Here is a 10895-nt window from a genome sequence, read left to right on the forward strand (position 1 = left end):
GGTATACTGCTAAGATTGATGTCTATAAATTTGCGAGATTACTTAAACTTAAGAAACATTTTTCTAATCAAGATATTGAGCGAAGACATGTGCCTTCTGTTACAACATTATCTAGTAACATTACCATACAAGAGGTTTATGACACTAAACTTCTTCTCTCAATTACGGAGAGTGAAGAAGATCCAGTTACCATGATTACCTTGTTAGAAGATTTGGAAATTAAACAGAGCTCTTCCATTAGCAGTGGACTTAAAAGCAAATCAAAATGGATACCCCAATTATCAGCAGGTAACATGATTGATGCCTTTTATAAAGCTGTTAATCTTGACATTGATAGGATAATTTTGAAAGAAATGAGGGGCCCATATTTTCCCCCTCCTGGTAACCTTAGTAAAGAGGAGAGGTTGGCTTTGAAGTCTCTATCATCTAACTCAGAATTGATTATACGTATGGCTGACAAGGGAGGCAACATTGTTGTAATGAACCGGAATGACTACAATGATGAAATTATGTCACAACTTAATAATCAAAAATATTATGAACATGAACCAGTCAGTCCCCTTTCACGTGTGACAGAGATGATCAATTTAAGACTTAAATATTGGTATGATGTTGGTACACTGGTATATGATGAGTATGTTTACTTACAAGTGGAGTTCCCTAGGGCCCCTTGTCTATACAGTCTACCTAAAATACATAAGAATCGAGAAAAACCACCGGGTAGGCCGATTATTTCAGGCATTGGTGGTCCGACGGAGAGACTTTCTCAATTTATTGATGTGTTCATTAGACCTTATGTGGAGAAACTCCTGTCGCACATTGAAGACACTAAACATGTCCTCAATCTAATAAGTGATGTTGTTTGGGAATCTGATATGATTCTTGCAACGTTGGATGTAGTTTCTTTATATTCTAACATCGATCATTCGTTGGGGATGAAAGCCATGGAGAGTTTTTTTAACAGAAGATCGGCAGAATATTTTGACCACGCAAATATGATTATGGAAATGACTAAAATTGTATTGGAGAATAACAAGTGGTATAGACAGAAGCTTGGGACTGCGATGGGCTCCAGATTTGCTCCGTCTTTTGCCAATCTCTTCATGGGATGGTTTGAGGCGGAGTGGATCTGGGGCCCCAGGGGTGAACAATGGATTGATCATATATGTTATTGGGGACGATATATTGATGATTGTCTTCTGATATGGAGGGGGACCACCATGGAACTTCAATGCTTTTTTGATTATCTGAACACCAATGATGTGAACATTACCTTTACAACTTGTTACAGTAGACAAAAATTGACCTTTTTGGATATAGAGCTTTTTGTGGAAGGGGATAGACTTTGTAGTCGCATGTTTCGTAAAGAGACTAGCTGTAAGGCACTTTTACATGCTGAAAGTTGTCACCCGAGAGGCAAAATAATGCAATCCCATATGGGGAGATGCTTAGAGCTCGCAGAAATTGCTCACAAGACTCTGATTTTGAATACAATTTGACTGATATGGTTAACAGATTTACGAACAGAGGTTATGATAAGAGAACTGTTACAAAAACTATGTATAAAGCAAAGACAATTAAGAGAGGAGACACATTGAGACCAAAAAGTGGAAACACGAAAGATTCACAATCACAGAAGATTAGACTGGTTACAAACTTTGGCACAGGCAGCCACAAATTATACTCTATAATGGATAGATATTGGCATCTCTTAAAGAACAATAGAGATATTTCTCCTTTCCTTACTGATAGACCATCTTTAACATTTAGGAAGGGTATTACTTTGGCGAATATTGTTAGTAGCCCAAGTTACCCGAGACCATCAGGTAGAGGGAATTGGTTAACAGAACGACAGGATTTCATTTCTGTGGTAAATGTAGCTCATGTAGATGGGCTTTCAGAAAGATTCAATATTTTGAATACAATGACACAGGTAAACATATTATTAAGTCATTTATCACTTGTGATACAACGTTTGTGGTTTATGTCATAGTATGTACCTGTAGTAAGATTTATGTGGAGAGTACTGTGAGGAGACTAAGAGATGGAATGATTGAACACTTTTGTGCACTTAAAAGTGGGGACACTAGGTACCCCATTGCTGCCCATCTAGTCCAAAATTATCATGAACAAGAGAAACATAAATTTCTATATCATGGGATTGAGCATGTAACTATGGACATAAGTGGCGGCAATAAAGTACTCAAATTGAGACGAGTTGAGGCTAGATGGATCATGAAACTTAGAGCAGTTGAAGATGGCCTTAATTTGGATTCGGAGCTTCAATATTTTTTAGGAGAATGATCAGATCATTATGTAGAACACACATCTGCACAGAATATGTACCTTGGATTTGTGGGAACTATTATTGTTGTACTGCATGAGTATATTACAGTTCCTGTTCTAACCAATGGATGTGAATTTAAAAGTGAAGAATTGTATTTTTGAAATTTTAACACTTTGAAATACTAATGTATACAGTATAATTTTGCGAATGGACCTTAAATAAAACAGGGTCCATGAAGAAAAATTTATCAATGTAAAATTGACACATGACAATGACACTAACAGAATTATTCATTATGTTTTGTTTTGACTTGCTAATACTGAATTTTAACTTCTATTTTCCTTAATCACCCCTCCTTCTTGGTGTATGTACCAATTTATAAGACACGATATATGCGGGCAAGGATGGAGCACCCGGGTTATTGGTATACTGGTCAGGAATGTTAATGAGCAGACCTAATCATAGCCATGAGGATTGTGTGGAGACAGTGAGTTTTGAGATTCATGGTTCGAGGTAGCAGTCAGTACGAATGTTGTTAGCTTTTCTACTTATATTTTTTAGAGATTCTGATTCTATAACAAATATTTGGTGTGGTACGAGTTTTATTTTTGAGTCCAAACATAATAAGTAATATCGTGGGACTTTCTAAAGTTTTAATTTTCGCAAAAAAACACGTAAACTAAGCTGAGAGCTGTCACATCTATATTGAAACAGAGAAAGGACTGTTCCACCTCTCTCTGAAAGTTGGACGTACTCAAGATTTAGAAGGATATATATAGTCATATTATTGATGTTTCATAATGCCAGATGAGATATACATCCAGACAATGTCGAGACACATATTGGTTAATATTAGCACGTCGATTACATGTTGGCCTTTTTTATTACAAACGAAACGAGATAAAACGCATATATCATTTCTTGTCCTACGAGGTACTTGGTATAATTTATCTACTGCTAGAAGGAGCTTTTTTGCTATTTCTCATAAGATAGACATTTCAATATGGCGCCTGTTAATATTTTGCCGTACGGGTACCCTTTAAAGATGGCGCATTGACAGCACGCGAACGCGAAAACGAAGGACTCGAACGAGGGAGCATAGGAGATACGAGCAGGTGATAAAGATGGTGCATTGACAGCACGCGAAAGCGAAGGACTCGAACGAGGGAGCATAGGAGATACGAGCAGGTGAGGAACGTTATTGAGGGGAACGGGGCGCCCGTGAGCGGGATAGATACTAAAACTCATTTTCGGTATTTTACAGGTACATGTACACGTGTATCCTGTATTTCGGACCTAACTCTACTGAGTGAAATTGATATACGTAGGATACGAGGAATCTATAGATGTGGGAGTAATGAGGTAAGGTACCTCACGGAACATTTACACATATACATGTCGTATATAGTGATACACGGAAGCTTTACATTATGGTTAGGGGTGACAGTATTACATTTTGTTTAACTAAATAAGGAGGTCATTAAACTGTGGATTCTTGGATACATAACCTGAATAAATAGCATCATGGCTTTGTATTTAGTATATTGAAACTTTGACTTGACATATACTGAGTAAGATTAATTAGGTCGGTATACCTTTATTCCAGGCATGTCCAAACTTGTCTCAAACTTTGAATATTATGAATAATAGTCCAGGGAAGGACTAAATTGCTTTAAGGTACATTTTCTTTCTTTATTTGAAATTGTCTTACACGGTATATTGGGACTATTCTATACTTTGTTTATCTTAGCAGGGTATATTGGGACTATTTCACACTTTGCATACTTTAGCATGTTCTTTCAGAACTGTGTGCATGTGTATCATCACAACAGTGACTTTATATTGATTTACACTAGTGGCTCGGTTGTCTCTCTAACTGGTTACTATTTTTCTTACAATTTCGGTGATGGTTACTAAATTAATCAGTGTCAGATGGATTTACTTATATAATGTTTTATTTTCTGGGTTGCAGCCCTGATGAAGTCATTAGATGCAATTATATAGCATCTGACGAAACACGTGTTGGCTGTTTAAGGATTGATTTGAAGAAGCCTGTAAAAGGCTGTTAAAGGATTGATTTGAAGAAGCTTGTTAAAGGATTTATTTGAAGAAACAAACATTAAAACGTATTGGATAATCACAACATTGGATTTGTTTATTTCAACGGATATATTATCAAGAACGAAAGACATTACTTCTGCACTTGAGTGGAATTGTTCTTCTTACCTTTTTGCAGAGATTGCATTGTTGTTTATTTTTTGTAGAGCTCATGGAGATACTTGTGTAATATTGTGACGAACTCTGGATTGCTGTCCAGGGTTTTCTGGGGATTGTATGGTAACCGGTCCCCATATACCTCTTGGAGTTCACTACAACTACATTTCATTTTATTATATTTTACCCCGTGCTGTGCGCCTGACTTGTGACCTGGTCACCAATTTTCTAATACTAAAACTGGGTGGGTTGGCGCTCCCGGATTTACTTTTTATTGCTATGCTTTTCAGTTTAAAAACTTCAGACTCTTAGCCAACAAGTTGGACTTCTCTTCGCATGGTAGACTTTTTCAGGCTATGCTATCAGACCTACCACATGGCACAGACTTTTTTCTCTACAAATTTGGAGATCAGAAGTTTTTTAAGAAAATTTGTCTGAAGCTCCTACGGACAGCCCTAGATAATTGGCAATCAATACGAAGATATCCCTTACTACCATCCTCCAGTCCAAATATGGGATTCTCCTGGTACTCCAGAATGTTTATTGGACCAACTTGCCCTTCCGTTGAGAACAGCTGGTCTCATGAAATGAGGGGATTTGTGTAACAGCTCGACATTATTAAGTTGGGAATCCCTATCAAACTTAACAGAAGGTACCATCATGAGATTTAAATTCTACCAGCTATCTACTTGGTGGGGGAGCCTGAATTGGACAAATGAGGAGGAGAGCTCTATTTTTGAATCAATAAGCAGGGAGAAGGGATGGAAAGGCGAGGTTGCTTTATGGTATAGGACATTGGTGGGAACTAAAGATAACTTAGAGGCTGAAACCATTAAGTTATGGGACAATTCCACAGTACAGATCTCAGGAGACCTACTAAAAGTCTGGACGGACTCATTTACACTCTCTCAAAAAATTATAAAACCATCAAACTTGAGAAGAAACCACCTGTTTACAGCATATAGGGCTTACTGGACTCCGGCGAAACTTTCTAAGATTGCAACAGAAGAATACTCCTGCCCAAGATGTAGGTTTCCAGCAGCAGATGATGGACATATGTTTGTCGGATGCCCTGAAATAGCTAGCTACTGGAGAGAGGTGTGTGGATTTCTAGAAGAGGTACTGTCATTACCAATAACTTGTAGTCCTAGATTAGTTCTCTTTGGACTTCCCTATGATTATGATTTAAATAGCTGTACCTCACAGTTTATTTTCTACGTGGTTGTCATCGCCAGGAGGGAGATCTGTAAAGAGTGGAAATCGGAAAATTCCCCCAAATTTGCAGACTGTCTTAGAAACATCATGGCGGTGAGCCGTCTAGACATGTTGTGTGGTGGGGAAAATTCTATTAAGCTCTGGTCTGGTCTGTATTAAAAGCATGGTGTGAGAAATAATATCACAAGTCCAATGATTATGCCAGAGGTTAAGTGGTCCTGTCCTCCCAAAGTGGCAAGTAACATCGTGAATGGGAGTTGGATTGGAAACGACGTTCCTCTGGGCAATCTCCGTCGGCTATCCACAAACTCAAGGGCAGGAAAGGTTGGTTTGTGTCAGTGGCCTGGAGTAAGCCCATCTAGAGCTAATATCTACTGGTGGCATATATGAGGACAAAAGGAAAGAAAAAAAAAACCTCCTATGGTATCAATTAGTTCTGCTGAAGCAGGTGAGCATTCATGTCTGGAGGTTGATACAAGTCCTGGGCCAGAAGAGTCAGGGAATCGACAACTTGAGTCCCTTCCAAATGTAAATCAGAACATTCAGCTGCAAACCGCTTACAACCCCCCTCCTAGTTCTGACATCCCTTTAGGAGTACCTGCCTTTGCCACCAATATACCCCCAGATCTCTCACTCTCCTCAATAGTATCTATGTTTTCTAATCTTTCGGCTGACATTAAACGGGGGTTTGAGGAGTCATCAAAAATCCAGAGAGAGATCAGGTCATACTGTGAGCCGTTAGACAGCAAGATATACGGGCTTTTTTCAAGAACTGGGGTGTTGGAAGAAACAGCAGCTGCAATGTCTCTTGAATTGGAAAATGCTAAGGAGGATATAGTTAAACTCAAAAGAGAGGACATCGCTCTGGCTGATTAAATGGAGGTCCTGAAAAATAATGCGAGGCGTTGTAATATCCGCATTCTAAATGTACCCGAAGGAAGTGAAGGATCTGACATCAAGTCCTATATCATCCAACTACTTAAAAGATCACTCAATCTAACCCACACAGAGGAGGAATTGAATGTAGACATCCAGCGGATTTATAGGGACCCCTTCAGGCGAAATCTGCAGCGGACGAAGCCCTGGAAGATACTAGTTAACTTTCATACTTTCGTATTGAAGGATCATATCCTCAACTTAGCCCTTAAACAAAAATCCCTATCTGGAGGAGATTTCACTTTTCAAATAAGATCCGACCTCTCAAGGGCAACCCTGGATAGGCAGTGGGAACTGGGTAGGAGAATGGATGCCTTCAGGAATCTGGGTGCGTCAGTACAGTTGAGCTTTCCTGCAGCTTTGAAGATTATGTTCATTAATAACATTTTCAACATCCGTACAGTTCAGGCAGCAGATGAGCTATTGATGAATATTGGTACTCCCAAGGGTTGAGGGTAGGTCAGGTTCGGGCTGAGAAGATCGGGGGCATGTCCAAGTCTGTATATTATAACCTTATCTTGATCTTCCCCAGCTTTCTGTTTTTTCTCACTTTTATAAGCTAATAAAAGGAAGGGAAAAAATAAGAGAAAGAAGGGGAAAAAAAAGAAAGAAAAAAGGGGGACAAAAAACATAAAAACGCTTAAAAAAACCATTAAAATTTTTAGCAGAGCTACAATATAATAGAAAATTAATATCAATAATTTGTGAAAAATCAAAAACTTAAGCATCTCATACCTTGAGGAATTTACTCCTGATTTTGGAGAGTAGCCACAATAGATTAAACTATAGGCAGATTTATTCAGTCCTCAACACTATAACTAATAGCGCTTCGTGGGGGCTTAGAATGGGTTAGGGGTACCACTAACCGGACTTGTTCCGGTGGAGAAACAAGGGTTCCTCAAGGGAGGGTGGGCGGGGTTCACGTGGGTGAGGGTTAGGGTAAAAAAGTATAAAATGTTTCTCACTTCAGAATAGGTTGTTGATAATTCTATATTTAAAAAATGGGCAGACTTTGTATCTCAGACATATACTAAGGGCTGTAAGCTTGTAAGGTCTCGCCTCACCAGGTATATTAGCCATGAGTACTATTAAGATTCTCTCCTGAAATGTTAATGGCCTGCGCACCAAACCCAGATCTAACACGATATTACAATATATACGTGATTTCGATGCGCAGGTCATTATACTCCAGGAGACACATCTGGTTGAGGCTGAAGTACTTGACTTGGTAAACAAAAACAGATGGATAGATTTATTTGTTACTACTTCTCAAGCAGTTAATACTAGAGGGGTTACCATTCTTTTAAAAAAATCAATCACTACTAGACTCATAAAGCAGAGAGTTGATCCCGCAGGTAGGTGGGCTATCGTGACCGTCGTGATAGGTGGCTCACGCCTTACAATAGTTGGGTACTATGGGCCTAACCGAGATGACCCCTCTGCCTTGGTATCATTATTTTCTGAGCTTTTGCACTTTCCAGATAACTTTCCATAATAGCAGGAGATTTTAATATTGTACTCGAACCCTTGTTAGACAAGACTACCTCCAGTCGGCAACATACTTTGTCTAAATCCAGAGATTTTTTTCTCAAAGCTATGTCTCAATACGGAATTATGGCCATTTGGAGAGTAAGGTCGGGACAGAAAACTGGTTTTTCTTTCTGAAACTACAAATATCGTCACAGATCCAGGATCGATTTCTTTTTAGTAAGTAGAGCTTTGCTTAATCTAGCAAAGAGTGTTACCTACCTACCATCCCATCTGTCGGATCATTCAGCAGTCCTTTTAGATCTTGAAGTACTGATTCAACCTCCGTTCAGATCATGGTCAATTGATAAGTCTTTCCTTACATCTCCAGATGATTTGGAGTATATTAGAGCAGAAGTGCAAGAATTTCTTCAAATTAACATCGGTTCTGCGAGCTCTAGCTCTGTATGGGACGCTTTTAAATGTTCCTTGCGAGGGGCTATTAAGAACAAAATCACGTTCCGAAGGAGGCAGTACACCCAAGAAGTTGCATCTATAGAGGCTAACCTATTGCTAGCCCAAACTGAACTAGAAACTTCTAACAATGCTCCTGACTCAGTTACACTAGCTAAACAGGAGGAGTTGCTGAAACTTAAAGGGCAACTAGCTTCAGTACTTAATCATCGCATTCTTCAAAGGTGGGAAGCAAGTAAACTAGCCCATTTTGAATTTGGAGAAGGGCGGGGAAACTACTTGCTTGGAAGTCTAGAACTGATCGGGCCCGTAATAATATAGGGTCTATAATAACTAGTTCCGGGACTGTATCTACGGATTTAGAAATAAGATCAGCCTTTAAAGACTTCTTTAGGCTATATATCAGGAGGACAATAACATCTCCTCTGAAAATATAAAGAAGTGGCTGAGCAACATTTCACTGCCATCACTTTTCAGAACAAAGTGCCTTTTTAGATCAGGCAATAACGGAAGAAGAGGTAGTGATTGCTATACATAACAACAAAGGCGGTAAGGCGGCGGGGCCAGATGGCTTGCCCGCTGAGATATATAAACACCTTGCGGGTGATATTGCTCCTTTTCTTACCGTATTATTTAATCAAATTCTGTTGGAGGGTGATTTGCCGCCCATATCTTGGAATAAAGCATCGATTACACTCATTCTGAATCCAGGCAAGGTTCCTACCGACTGCGGCTCTTATCGCCCTATTTCAATACTCAACACTGACTATAAGATCTTCACGTCACTCTTGGCTAAGAGGTTGGGTCAGGTCGTTCCCTTAGTCCTACATTCCAACCAAAAGGGCTTTGTTAAAGGTCGCCAGCTCTTTGAACTGACGTACGACTTGATAGGAGCAATTGATATGGCCACTAGCTCCTCATTACCCTTGGCTATTCTCACGCTGGATGCCACCAAGGCCTTCGACAGGGTCAGCTGGTTGTACATTTCGGGGGCCTTGGAAAAATTTGGCGTGGGTAGGACTTTCCGCTTCTATACCATGATCCATCTGCTTCGGTCTTGGTTAATGGCGGTTTGTATGAACCATTTACTATTACAAGGGGCACATGACAGGGTTGCCCTCTATCGCCCCTGCTTTTTGATCTCTATATTGAGCCGTTTGCTCAAAAAATTCGGGAGGACAATAACATCATGCCTTTTAAATATAGAGACTGGGAAAAAAAAGGTGTCCCTGTATGCCGACGATATTATGATTATGACTTCAGATATCAGCACTGCATTTCCGGCAGCCATAAATCTAGCATTGGAATACGGTAACATCTCTGGGTATGAAGTATACGCCACCAAGACAGAGGTTATGGTGTGGAACAGCGTAACAACTGGGCTTCCTTTGCAACTTTGCGGGAACATGAGATATCTAGGCATAAGAATCGTTAAGGATATCAACTTGATCGCCTCTACAAACTTTACCCTAGTTGCTAAAGAGTGTAGGAAATTAATGGGCTCTTGGAGTCATCTCCCATTGACACTCCTGGGTCGCTCAAATCTAGTTAAAATGTCCATTTGACCTAAGTTGACTTTTATTTTTAACAGTATACCACTATATTTTGAAACATCACAAATTGCGAAGATGCAGAGCTATATCTCTTCATTTGTTTGGAAGAACAAAAGTGTAAGAATAGCCTGGAAGAAATTAAGGCGTCGCAGGGAGAAGGGTGGTTTGGCAGGTCCAGACCTCCAGATTTACGCCTGGGCCTTTCAGATGACACACGCCCGAATGATGCTAAAAACTCCATCAGAACAAGACATCGGGTTAATGTTTACAACATTACTACAGATGGAAGGACTAGGGCAGCTGGGGTTTCTTTTTAAGTTTGGAGACCCCAAATGTTTCAAGAAGATCAAACTGAAGGTGTTGCAGGGCCTAGCAAGAACTTGGTACAATCTTAGAGTTACTACTAAAATAGGATACTACTCAAATAGATCTCCTATATGGGATCTCCCTGCTCCTCCTGGTTTGGTTAATGATGTACTGATAAATCCATTAATAGATGCCGGAATCTTAACATGAGGTGACCTGTTTGTGGAAGGGGACATGCTTTCCTGGGAACATCTAGCGAGCAAGGTGGGCCCCAATCTCTCCAGATTGAAGTTTTTACAAATTTCAAGTTGGGCGCAAGCACAAACATCTGGGGCTCCCCGTCGCCCCCAAATGCCCCTAGGAGGAAGTAGTCAATTAGAATCTTCTCTACTTGATAAAACACCGGCACCCAAGGAGGTTTCTTTTTTCTACAACCTAATCTT

Source organism: Lissotriton vulgaris, chromosome 1_1 (assembly GCF_964263255.1).
Source record: "Lissotriton vulgaris chromosome 1_1, aLisVul1.2, whole genome shotgun sequence".
Lineage (NCBI taxonomy): Eukaryota > Metazoa > Chordata > Amphibia > Caudata > Salamandridae > Lissotriton > Lissotriton vulgaris.